The sequence below is a fragment of the Arvicanthis niloticus genome, chromosome 6 (assembly GCF_011762505.2).
Source record: "Arvicanthis niloticus isolate mArvNil1 chromosome 6, mArvNil1.pat.X, whole genome shotgun sequence".
Taxonomy (NCBI): Eukaryota; Metazoa; Chordata; class Mammalia; order Rodentia; family Muridae; genus Arvicanthis; species Arvicanthis niloticus.
The window spans coordinates 20,564,158-20,577,899 of NC_047663.1; positions in this window are offsets into that span (position 1 = coordinate 20,564,158).

The following is a 13,742-nucleotide window of genomic DNA, read 5'->3' on the forward strand; positions in this document are numbered from 1 at the left end:
CCGGGAAACCCGGAGCAAGGGACTCCAGGAGGTGGCTACCAAGCTGTACCAGTTGGAAGTTCTACAAGACTCAACAGAGTGAGTCACCTCTGCTAGGACACAGAGTTTTGGCATTTGGCTACTTCAGGTCAGGCCCTGAAACACCCAACCCACTCTGATTTTCCAGCGATGAATCACAAGGTTTGTTATTAACAACAGACCCTCTGGAAGCTTCCTATGGAAGAGCCAGATCCCTCTGTTTCTGTGTCAGTGAAAAAAACTGAAAATGGCATCAGGATGTCACTGTAACGTTCTAAATACTGTCGTTCTCAGGCCAACGATGAGGCTCAAAAAGCAAAGGCAATTGCTGCCAAGACTGATGACGTGGGTTCAATCCCAGGTCCTCCATGGCGGAAGGAGAGAACAGACTCCCACAAGCCGTCCTCTGACCTCTGCATGTGTGTCACAGTCCGCACATGATTTGTTAAATGTATCTTTTAAATTTTAAAGTAATTTTTAAAGATTTATCACTCTTACTGGGCACGGTGGGACACACCTTTAATGCTAGTACTTGGAAGGCAGAGGCAGGCTGATCTCTGAGAGTTTAAGGCCAGCCTGATCTACATAGTGAATTCCAGACCAGATCATGTCTCAAAAAGATGTCATTATTTGTCATTATTGCTCTAAATTTCATAGTCGCTGATTTCTAATCCCATGGGTAAAATCTCTCGTCAGACTGCCCTGGCCACATCTGCTGTGGCAAACACCTGGGCATGGCCACTGTGGCTATGGCGGCTCTACAGCATGGACTTGCTCTACAGTATGGACTTGAGTGCTTGAGGCTCGCCTTCTTGAGCTCCTTTGACGACATGTTGTCATTCATGAGTTCCCCTAATCCATCCCATCTCAACTTTGCCAGGAAAAGAATCAAAAGGGACTTTTGATTAGGGCCATACTTCAGTGAGTGGGGACAGAGGATGGACCACAGGTCGGGGTGGCTGGAGTAGGCTGTGGGGAGCCGACAGAAGGTGGCTATCATCCTTGCAGCCATCTTGAGCCATATACCCTGACAAGAGACTTGTTTACAACAGCCTACAACAGCTGAGCACACTCTGGCAACATCTTGTTTTAGATATCTAGGATTATCCCTTGGGTATGTGAGACTTAAAGGTGTGACTTAAAGGTGTAATTTAGAGATAAGACTTAAAGGCATGACTTAAAGGCGTGGCTTAGAAGTAAGACATATAAAAGGAGAGATGCAGACAGAAGAAATAATTAGACACTTGACACTTGGACTAGACACTTGGAAGAAGTAACTTGGAACTGGAAAAGAGACTAGCAATTTAGGACTGGGATTAGGACCTGAGACTAGGGACTAGGAACTCGAGGCTTGGGACTTGAACTAGGAACAAGGGACTTGGAGAGAAGAAGAGAGACTGAAGAATAAATGGGATTGAATCACACTCTGTCTGGTCTCCATTCTTCACATCCGTCCTCACTCTCTCTCTTGCTGAACCCCGACCTGCATACTGGAGCAGCTTGGGGGCTGTGTGGGCTCTAACAATTTAGCCCCCAAGGCTTTTGGCAGTGTGGGTTCCAACATTGATAAAGTAGTCCACGACATTTTGGCCCCCATGAGTGGGGCAGAGCGGTTCGAGACAGTAGGCATGCCACAGTGAGGTGATGGAGTGATTGGGAGGGGCTAAGGCTAAGATCCAGGAGCAAGTGAGAACACAGCTCAGAGGAGGACTCTGCCATTCAGCACTCAGCACACTTTGATCTGGGTTGGGCAGGCAAACAGGCCAACTCCAAAAGCTCAGGTTGGAAGTTTTTCCCCACTGTGATCTCCCTCATTCCCTAAAGAGTGCTGGGGCCAGCGAGATGGCTCAGTGGATGAAGGTGCTTGCTGCCAACATGGACAACCTGAGTTCTATCCTAGGAACCTGCAGGGTAGAAGGAGAGAATGAGCTCCTGCAAGTTGTGTGTGTATACTAAATAAAAGCAACACTAAATAAACAAATGTAATAAAATTTGAAAATATAGTGTCAGTCTCATTGTTAAATGTTTACATTTTTACTACATTTTATTTACTTGGTGCTCATACATTCTTACCACAGTTTACCTGTGGCAGTCAGGAGAGAGCCTGTGGGAGGTGGTTCTTTCCTTCTACTGTGTGGGTCCCAGGGATCAAGATCCAGTCATATACCTTGACAGCAGGTACCATTATACAGTAAGTCACCTTACCAGTCAGGCTTCGTCTTTATAGCCATGGCCGGGGTCACCTCATCAAATGAATCTACATTCAGCCCATGAATGGACAAAGGAGGGGAGAGAAGCAGCTTTCCATATGGCTATCACCAGAAAGTGGTTGGGCATTTCTGCATCTTCCCATGGGCCACAACCGAGCCACTTGGCCACACCCAACTGCAGAGTCGGCTGCAAAATGTGGTCCCTGGTGTCTATCATATTGGAATGGTCTGCTTCTAAAAAGAAGGCAGTGATGGAGACAACTGAGGACAGTTGACACTTCTTGTCATAAACCTCAAGAGAAAAGTGATTTTAGGGCCCAGCAGCCCCTGCCCATGAGATGCTAGGTGGAGGAACTGAGAAAACCCTGAGCTTTGTCCAAAGTGGTTGCAGTTTATTGCTGTTCAGCTCTTGGCTCTCACTTATCCACAGTGACCTTGGGGCAGAAGAGTGGCTGGAATATATTCCCTACTCCAATGACACTGGGTCTGGTCATGTGACCTGTAGGTATGCCAATAGTAGTAATGGGCTTTGAGGCTTACGCCATGCCTGAAAGGCCATCCTATGTTTCCACTTTGGTCATGTACCATGAGAAAGTCAAATCCCAAATAGCAACTCATCCAAGAAAATGAAGAAATAGCTAGAACATCCCTGAACATGGCCTGGAGCTGTGTGCAGCTGGGCCCTATAGAGCCAGCCAGCCCTTAGTCTCATAAGCAGAGAAAACACATGAATGCTGATATTGTTAGCTGGGGTTTGGGGGTGAATGGTTACATAGTGTTACTGCAGTTAAAACTGACATGCATAGACACCATAGTGCTCTCCCAATCCCGGATCCTGCACCCAACCTTTGACCTCCACTTAAGTGCATCGACTCACATAGTCTCCAGTTATTTACAAGATGCCTGTCATATGCCAGGAACTGATGTAGGTGCTGTGACTCCAGAATGCTTGTGACACTTAGAGTTAAGGGGAAGAGATAGACACAGAAATACACAATGACACTATAGCACAATATAGTCTTCAGTCAAGACCTGAGGGAAAGCTCAGTGGGCTGTGTAGAGTGGGAGAACTTTCCTTTGTTCCTTTTGTTCCCAGACCCCATCCACAGCCCTCCCACCCATTCAGAAACTTGAGGCTGGGTCCCAAGTGAGTACCAGACTTCAGGAAGTGCTATGGAAGTGAGTAACAGGCAGAAAGGGCAGTTACTACTCTGCAATTACAGATAGTGTTAATTGGGCACTTACTAGGTAACTTCTAGAGAAGAAAAACACATGCCCCTCCATGCAGAGAACAGTCTCTTGGGGACAGTGTTGTGTCTCTCTGCAAAGCTGATGAGCCTGGGTTTCTAACTGTGTTGTTTTAAGTGGTTTATGCAGCCCAAGCGTCAGTTTCTGCACTGTAAAGAGGGATGTGTAAAGTGGAAACTTATGATTTCCTTGGAAAGGCAATTGTGTCAGGAGATGGTGCTTGCTGAGGTAAACACATGAAGGAGTCTTTTCCTGAAGCGGACACAGGTGAAAAGATGTTCTGCTAAAGCCAACATGTGAAAGGACACGTGATGAAGGATTCTTTGCTGACAACACACATGTATTGGTCCGCCTTACACTGTGTAGTTGAGCTGCATTTGTCAGGACTCCATATAGAGAAACGCACCAAAAAACTTCTGGAGGTGTGCTGCAGTTTCTTGCTACTCCCACGGACTCAGGCTGATTGGCAGAGTGATGTCAGCTGATACAGACTCATGTACTGAGGCAAGACACATGATGCTTGGAGGGAGTATAAATAGGACTCAATGAACTGTGGGAGGGGTTTGGCTCGGTTGTAGAGCTAACTTTGCAAATGCTTCTTGGTCTTGCATCTTTGCCGATCTTCCCTTCATCGAATGAGGCACAGCTGAGAACTTCTCCTGGTGTCCCTGCTAGTCCTAATGCCTCCTGCTGACTCAGCTGAGGCCTGGTTGTCTCTGCTAGGTCGTGCTACCACTGCTGATTTGTGTTTGCTATTCCAACTCTACTGAACTAGCGTGCTGGTGTATCCGAGAAGTGTTTTCGAGTGGATCGAGCTGCCACTGCTGGCCTGTGAACTGCACTGCTGATTTCCTGACAATGCAGATGGGATTGCTCCAAAGAACCATTTCTAAACAGGTCTACTTCCCCCTTATCCTAATAACCTTTCTATTCCACTACCTCTGGTAGGTGGTAGGCTAGAAGGAAGGTTAAAGTGCTTAGGAACCATCACTAAAAGTAGAGTTGAGAAAAATTTAAGCCTACAGATGTGACTTCTAGCGGCCACCCTAGAATTTTCACTGAGGACATGGCAGCCCAGTAGAGATTACGGTTCCCGACTCTCTTGCAGCTATATATGGCCATGTGGCAACTGCATTCTTAACAGACCAGAGAACAAAAACGCCACATGTACCTTCTGAGCTAGGAAAGCTCTATCAATTAATTTGGTTTGTGGCCACTTGGAGAGATAGAATCGAACTCCATCTAAAATGTGGTTGAGATGTCAAGGCAGATGATGTCATGGAAAGGTTACGAAAACATGTATCTACTCACATAATAGGGGTTCCTAGATTTCTAGAGGACAAACAGGGACGGACTTGAGATCTATGTGAAGGTGGGGAGAGGGTGGAGCTGGAGTGAGGTTTCAACTTCCTGCTATCACCAGATGGAGGGAGCACACGGGAGTGTTCATCAGCTTGCCAGAATGTGGGATACACAGAAAAGAGAGGGGCAGGGCATAAAGCTGTTGGCAAACACCAAAACGGAATCAGGCCTTTTCACATGCCCTTCTTCCATCTTGAATGTGAATATGGAGATTGTATAAAGCCAGCTGCAGTCGTGCAGACAAAGACACTGCTCTGCAAATGGCTAACTAACAGACCAAGGGCAGTGTCACAGGGACCCTGAACCACAGAGAAGGCCGGTTGGTCTCCCAGACCTCTGCAGCCACCCTGTGAACTCCAGGTGCTAACGAGTTGAGAATTTCAAAATTGCCGAGAAGCTTCTAACACAAAGAAATGGCTGGCTATGTCATCCATCACCCTGATTTGAGCATTACATGTTGCAAACTTGTATTGAAATTTCACACTGAATCCCATAAATATATAACCCATTAGCCAGACCTGGTAGGGCAGGCCAACAGTCCTAGCATTTGGGAGGCTGTGGCAGAAGTTTGTAAGTTCAAAGCCAGTGTGTGCAAGACAGTTAGACTCAGTCTCAAAATAAAATCTAACAATGGGGCTGAGGATATAGCTCCGTGTGGAACACCCACATGCACAAACCAATCCCTTAGAGCCCTCTTCTAAAAGCTAGACTTATTTTATATTTTTTGTATAAGCATTTTGAGTAAGTGTGTGTGTGTGTGTGTGTGTGTGTGTGTGTGTGTGTGTGTCTGGAGGCCTCATAGTTCAGAAAAGAGCATCAGATTACCTTAGGACTGGAGTTACAGATGGTTGTAAGCTGTCATGTGGGTGCTGGGAATGGAACTTGGGTCCTCTGCAAGAGTAACAAGTGTTCTTAACCACTGAGCCATCTCTCTGGCCCCTTCTATATCTTTTTTGAAAAATATACAACTATATGTCAATTAAAAAATATTTTAGCCACATCTGGAGGCAAGATGGCTTAGCAGGTAAAGCATTTGTTGTAAAGCCCAATGACATGAGTTCTATGCCCCGGACCCACACGCTAGAAAGAAAGAACTGACTCCTAGAAGATATCCTCTGACCTCCACGCATGCTGTGACGTATATGTGCATGTAGGTGCACACACATGCACACATGTACACACAAACACACACACACACATGCACAAGTAAGTAAATAAATGTTTAAAAGCCATTCTGCCTTAGTAGGCTAGTGAAGCAGGCACACTGCTCTGCCTTCCCTGGGGTTTCCCTGGGTTTTCATTTCAACCAAAAAGTGCAACTATGGTATTTAAAACTAAAATGAATAAACCCTAGAGGTCAGTTTCATAGCTTTTTAAATTTTGTTTTAAAGACTTTTTAAAGATTTATTTATTTTATTTTACATGTATGAGTGCTTTGCTTGCATGTATGTCTGTGTACTGTGTGCATGCCTGTGGAAGTCAGAGGGGGGCATCAGATTCTCTGGAACTAGAGTTATAGATGGTTGTTAGTCTCTGTGTGGGTACTGGGAACTGAACCTGGGTCCTCTGCAAGAGCATCCAGTGATCTTAACCACTGAGCCATCTCTCCAGCCCTCCTCACTTTCTTAGCTTGGTGGATATGGTGAAACAAGAAAGCCAGGAGAGATACCAGCAGATCAAAGTGATGATGAGTTAAAGCCAGTCAGATCCTGATAGTGATAAGGGGTGTGAGCAAGGCATCATGGGACATGTGCTGTGCTCATAAAGGGAGCCACAGGTCCGAAGGACCCTGGCCAGACAGCTCCAGTCCATATTTTTAGGGGATCTACTGTGTGAGGAAAAACAAGGTAAGTGTTATCAATATCCTGTGTAAGAAAGGAGCTGGGAGCCTAGCAAATACCAAAGGCCAGCCCAGAGGCAAGCACAGTCTAGTGTGTGTAATGTCACCAAGGCAGGCATGTCATACGCCTGCAATGGCCTAGTGGAGGACACTTCCCCAGGCCAGCAAGCTGATCTGATGCCAGAAGTTATAGTTAAGGCCACAGGTCTGAATGATTCTATGTTCTACAGTACAAGAGACCTGAACCCACTACCCTCCAACTACAGCCTGCTGCTTGCCTAGTGAGGGCCCAGAAAGCCTGCCTTGGCCCAAGCTACTCACGGTCATACCCGGTTAACCAGGTTGAAGTGCCAGCCTACCCACTTACCACCTCAGGTCCTGAGCAAATCCCTCCACTTCTTCCCGCCTGGATTTCCTCGGCAGCCGGAATCTGAGGGTTGGTAAGAATACATGACACAACGCCTGGCCTATCACAGGGCTGCGCGGGGTCCAGCTCGCTCCCCACCACTCTGTAAATGGAGTCCTATTTTTAGAAAGCTGGAGACCCAACTGTTTAAATAGTTTCTCTGATTGGGTGGTGATTTCATCAGCGAGCATTCCTGAACTCCAGATGCCTGAAAGTCTAAATGGAAGAGAATCAGAGGCTCTGAGTTGGAAAGCTCTCTACCCAGCCTCCTTCCAGAACCTTCTCCACCACATCCCTATAAAACACTAGCTTCTGCTCAGATACAGCCAGTAGCAGGAAGTTCCCATTCCCCAGTTCCAACAGCCCAGCTGAATGGCCTCCCTGTCACTGTGTGTCCGTATGTGTATACAGGTGCACATGTGTGTGTACACGTGTGGCGGCCATAGGGTGTAGTCATACAGTGAAGCTACTTCCTCCAGCGTGATGGACACTCCATTATCACCCCACACACTTCCGGCATTTTCCTGGGCCTATAGATCTCCTGGAAGATTTGTTGTAAGCGTTGGTTGCCTAAAACCCCTCTGTGCTCCACAGACCTAATCATCACCATTGTGAAATTGTGCCAAGTGACTTGGATGCATGCATGCTTGTGTGTGTATTCATCTGTATATAGGCACACATGTGCATGTGTGTGGAGACCAGGGAACAACTCCCAATGTCATTCCTCAGGCACTGTCCACGTTGGGTTTTATTGTTTTGAGGCAGGGCTTCTCTATGCCCTGAATCTGGCAAAGCAGGCTAGACTGGCTGGCCAGCAATCCCCAGGGACCCTCCTGTCCCCTCCTCGCCAGCATTGTGGTCCTCATCACTGTGCCTGGCTTTTTCACATGGTTTCTGGGGATTGAAACCAGGCTCTCCTTGAGAGGTTCTATTAGCACCTGATCAATACAGATGCAGATACTTACACTCAACCATCAGATTGAGCCTGGGGACCCCACTGGAAGAGCTAGAGTAAGGACTGAAGGAGCTGAAGGAGATTGCAACCTCATAAGAAGAACAATATCAACTAACTGGACCACCCAGAGCCCCCAAGAACTACACCACCAACCAAAGAGTATACATGGAGGAAGCCAGGACTCCAGATACATATGTAGCCGAGGATGGCCTTGTCTGACATTAATGGGAAGGGAGGGAAGCTTGATGTTCCAGTGTAGGGGGTTACTAGAGGGGTGAATCATGAGTGGGTGAATGGGTGAAAGAGCACCCACATAGAGGCAAAGTGGGGGGGGGAAGGAAGGATGGGATAGGGGGTTGGTGAAGGGGTAGCTGGGAAGTGGGATATCATTTGAAATGTAAACGAATAAAATGATTAATAAAAAGAAAGGAAAGAAAGAAGAAAGAAAGAAGAGAAAGAAAGGAAAGAGGGCTGGAGAGATGGCTAAGCGGTTAAGAGCACTGATGGCATTCAGCAGGCTGAAATAGGAAGACTGTGAATTTGAGGTTAGCCTGGGCTACACTGTAAGACTCTCAAAAACTCGAAGGCTGGGAATATACCTCAGTAGTAGCAACCACAATGCCCTATGTTGAACCCTAGCACTAGGAGAGAAGCTCAGACAGTTTAAAAAAAAAAAAAAAGATTGTGTATGAATTCATTCCAAGAAAATAATTTTAAGAGGAAAAATCTAGACTCATGATGCAATTCATTGCTGTGGTGATTGTAATTATCGAACATAACCTGAAAGGACATCTGTGGCTCTGGGCAAATAACTCATCCTCCGTTTCCTCATCTTTAAAACAATACCCAGGGGCAGGAAAGATCACTTGGTGGTTAAAAGCATGTACTACTCACCCAGAGGACCAGAGTTTCATTCCCAGCACTCACACTGGGTGGCCCACAGCTGCCTGTATCTCCAGCTCCAGGGGGATCCGATGCCCTCTTCTGGCCTCTATGGGCAACTGCACTCATATGCATATACACAAAGATACACAGTTACAAACATAACTTTAAAAATAAGATAGAATCTTTTTTAAAAATTTATTTCTCAGAGCTCAGGGAAGGATTTGGTTGGTGCAGACAGCATGTATTGCACATAGCTTGTAATGATCATGTACTTAACACATGAGGACCTAGGTTCGATTCCCTAGAACTGCCCCAAAGGGGTGGAGGGAGGCATTCATTGTACATTTAATTGTATAGAGTAAGTGATAAAATAAATGTGGAGGACTAGGTGGTGTATGCCTTTAACCCTAGTGCTCAGAGGCAGAGATGGTGATCCCTTGTGAATTTAAGGTAGCCTGGGCTACATCGTGAGAACTTTTCTTTAAAAAAAAAAAAAATCAGATAGTAGACATATTGCTATAGAGGTGTATTTAAATGAATTTCAGTTTCAAGTTAGTCCTGCTTTGTATCTTTGTATAAACTTCAGGCTGGGGCCTATTTAGCTCACACAGTAACTGCAAGGGGTGGGAGGGGAAGGGGAGTGTGAAGCTTGGGGCAAATCTTGGCCGTTCTCATTATCAGACTCCTAGGCTGGTACAGACTAGTGTGGCTGCCACGCTGCTGGACACATTGCCTGGAGGGCTTTCCTTCATTTGAATTATTTCCTTGGGAGAAATTCAAACTCCTTTCTCCAGCTTGCTACAGTTGTCAGCTCCAAGAAAAGCAGGTAGCCATAAATCCTGCAGCAGCTGAGGCCCAGAATGGAGTCGCCTGCAATGGGTGTGTCCCATAGCTGCTCCTGGCCAGAGGCCCATGTGCCAGAGATTACATCATCTGGAGAACAGACTCCTCAGCAGTGGGGTGGGAAGACTGGGGGGGTTGGCAGATGTTTACTCCCTTGGCGCTTCTGTCTCCTTCTGGGGGCGGGGGGTGGGGGGGAGAACTGGTCCAGATGCCACGCGCAGGGTCTCCTTCACTTGGGTATGTACAGATCACACCTCAGAAGGGCCTGAGGTTACGGATGAGAGTGTGTGAGGAGACATATATTGAATGAGGTAAGAGGAAAAGTCAGAGTCCTAGGTGATCTTCTCCCCTGCCTGGGTTCTAGAAGACACTAAATCACAGACTTGCATGCACTGTTTTAAGTATATAAGCCAGATGTCAGTTAAAACACCCCATCCCCTATCCTTTGGGTTCAAAGAAAATGAGTACTGACCACATCCTATGTGTACCCTCCTGGGTGTGTAGGGATTCTGGGCCCTAACAATCTTCCTGGTTATCGCTGGCTTCATAATCAACCAAGTGAACTCACCTTGGGGATTATCCTGCTAACTGTAGGTAACCCTAGTTTGACGCTGCAAGTAGGCCTGGTTAGTAGTCAGTTCTCCTCCACTCCTCCATGACTCAGGAGAGAGAGGATTACATGCAGGCACACATACACGCATGTACATGGTAGAAGCCAAAGTGCCAACATTGGAAGTTTCTGTTGCTTTTCTTTCTTTTCTTTTCTCTTTTTCTTTGTTTCAGGTAGTTTGTCTGGCCAGTAAGCCTCACAATCCTCTTGTCTCTTTCTCTCCAATGTTGTGTCCACAGATGAACAGCCTCATGCCCAACTTTTACATAGGTGCTAGAGCTCCAAACTCAGAACCTCAGGTTTGTGCAGTCAAGCACTTTATCCACTAAAACACGTTCTTAGTCCTTTCATTTGGTGGTGGTGGTGTGTGTATGTAGAAGTATGACATGTGTGTTGTCAGAAGGGAAACTTTCTAGTCCTTTCAACATCTGATAAAAAAAATAAATAAAGAGTAGCTGGGTGTGATGACACAGCCATTGATCCCAGCACCCAGGAAGCAGAGGAGGGCAGATCTCTGTTGAGTTGTAGACCAGCCTAGTCTACATAGTGAGTTCTAGGACTGTCAGAGTTACATACTGCTACCCTGCTGACAGAGACAGAGATACAGAGACAGACACAGAGACAGAGAGACAGAGAGACACAGAGAGAGGGAGGGAGAGAGAACACATATGCTGGCTAGTTTTATGTCAACTTGACACAAGCTAGAGTTATCTTAAAGGATGGGCACCTCAGTTGACAAAATACCTCCAGAAGATCTGGTTGTAGGGCATTTTCTTACTTGGTGATGGATGCGGAAGGGCCCAGCCCACTGTGGGTGGTGCTACTCCTGGGCTGGTGGTCCTGGGTTGTGTAAGAAAGTAGGCTAAGCAAGCCATGATGAGCAAACCAGCTGGTGGTCCTGGGTTGTGTAAGAAAGTAGGCTAAGCAAGCCATGATGAGCAAATCAGTAAGCAGCACCCTCCACAGCCTCTGCATCAGCTCCTGCCTCCAGGTTCCTGGCCTGCTTGAGTTCCTGTCCTGACTTCCTTCGATAATAGCAACATGGAAGTGTACACCAAATGAACCCTTTCCTCTCCAAGCTGCTTTAGTCATGATATTTCAACACAGCAATAGTAACCCTAAGACACCAGACTTTTTCCTACCCCACAGGTTATTGTTTTATTGATTGATTGATTGATTGATTCATTCATTCATTCATAGGGTAGGGGGCAGTGCATGTGTCACAACACACATCCAGACGTTTGAGGACAGGAGTCGGCTTTCACCTTCTACCATGTACATTTCGGGGATCAAACTCAAGTCATTTGGCTTGGCAGCAAGCACCTTTCCACACGGAACCACCTTGTGATCCAATTCCATGTTTCCAGAAGTGTGACCACAAATTCCCAGTCCGCCCAGCTTGGGGGCTGAGCACTTGACCACAGCCTGGCTCAGTTCAATTGCAGCTTCCTATTCTCCTACGCTAAGCAAGGAGTCAGGCCTGGGGCCGCTGGGGTCATCTTTCCAACTATGGGGAAGAGGCCTTTTCATGGGGGGAAAGAAAGACGCTAAGACCAAAGAAAAAAGAATCTGAGCCAAGAAATCCACTTGAGTTAACTGTGGCAGCCGCAGCCCTATGAATGACACTTCCCCTAAGCCTAGCTTTTCTGCTTGTCTCCAAATATTGGGTTAGGAGCTGGAGAGATGCCTCAGGCAGTAAAATCACTTGCCGCATAAGCACAAGGGCCCGAGTTCAAACCCTGGAGCCCACATAAAACAACTGGGCATAGTGGCAATTGCCTGTAAGCCCAGCACTAGTGGCCAAGACGAATGGATCCCTGAGGTTTGGCAGCCGGCCTCACCTAGTCTATGAGTTCCAGATCCTAGTGAGAGACCTTGTCTCAACAAACAAGGTAAACTGCTCCTGATCTCTGGCTTCCACATGTATGAACACATGTGCAGGTGTGCACACACATGGAAGAACACCCAGTTATGAGCACATACTCAGACAAATAGCAATAAGCAATCAAACTTAAAATTGGAAATGAGAGATATTCACTGACTTCCAGATGGCTGAGTATGGAAGTGGAGCCCCTTCTATCTGTTCCCCAAGGCTAGGGTTGCTTAGGGATTGCAGGCCTGGAGTGGGTGGGGGGCTCCCTTCCATGTTCAGCTCAGCCCAGAGAAAAGCAGAGGCAATGCCTGCAGGGCAATCATGTAGTCTGGAGCTAGGCAGTCTGTCCCGATTAGACCCCAGTGCACCTTGGCTCTGCTCCCATTTCATCCTGCCCTGCAGTCCATGGCTCTAATAGATCATTTCCCAGCGACAGTTTCTCTCAAAAGAAACCCAAATGCTCAAATAATTACTAGTTTTACAATGTGTACATGCTGGGCATACTCAGACCCCAAAGTCTAAACTTCTGAGTCTCAACACTGCCTCACAAATGAAAATTTCCGTAACATAAAGGTTGGTTTTCAGATCAGACATCCTCTAATCCTAACACTTGAGAGGCAAAGACAGACAGGTAAGTATGAATTTGAGGCCTGCTTGGTCTATATATCAAGTTCTAAGTCAGCCAGAGCTACACAGTGAGACCCTATCTCAAAACAAAAACAAAACTTGGTTTTAGACCAACAAAACAGTAGGGTACTGAGTCTGACTGAGCTCAGTCCCTAAGACTCCTGTGACAGAAGGAGAGAACCAGCTCCCACCAGTTACCCTCTGATTTCCACACATGTACATGAGATACATGTGAGCTCCCCATACACACACAATAATAATAATAATAATAATAATAATAATAATAATAATAATGTTAGATCAAATTTTAAAATCTTGATTTGGGAGCCAGCCAAGACAGCTCTGTGGGTTAAGAACTTGCTGCCAAGCCTGACTACATGAATTCAATCCCTGGGACCCACAAAGAGGTGGAAGAGATGTTCTCTGACTTCCACATGCTCACTATAGCACACGCGTGTGCGCACACACATACACATGTATACACCTGCACATACACACACACATACCACACACACATGCACATATTCATACATGTATGTGCACACCATACACAAAAAGTTACTTTTTAAAATTTAAAAACTGATTCTTATACAGAACTCTTTCAAATGTTGTGTATGAAACATAATGACTATCTTCAAGACACCTCACTACATAGTCACAAAATGTCAAAATTGGAAAAAAAAATCCAGGACAGTTTTTATCCTGAACACTTCAGAGAACTGACCAACCCACAATGTGTATATAGTTTTTTCTTATGTGTATTTTTTTCCAGAGAGAGGGTTGGTAATTTTGACCAGCTTCTCAGAGTTTCTGAGACTTGGAAAGATAGGAAGGAAGGAAGGAAGGAAGGAAGGAAGGAAGGAAG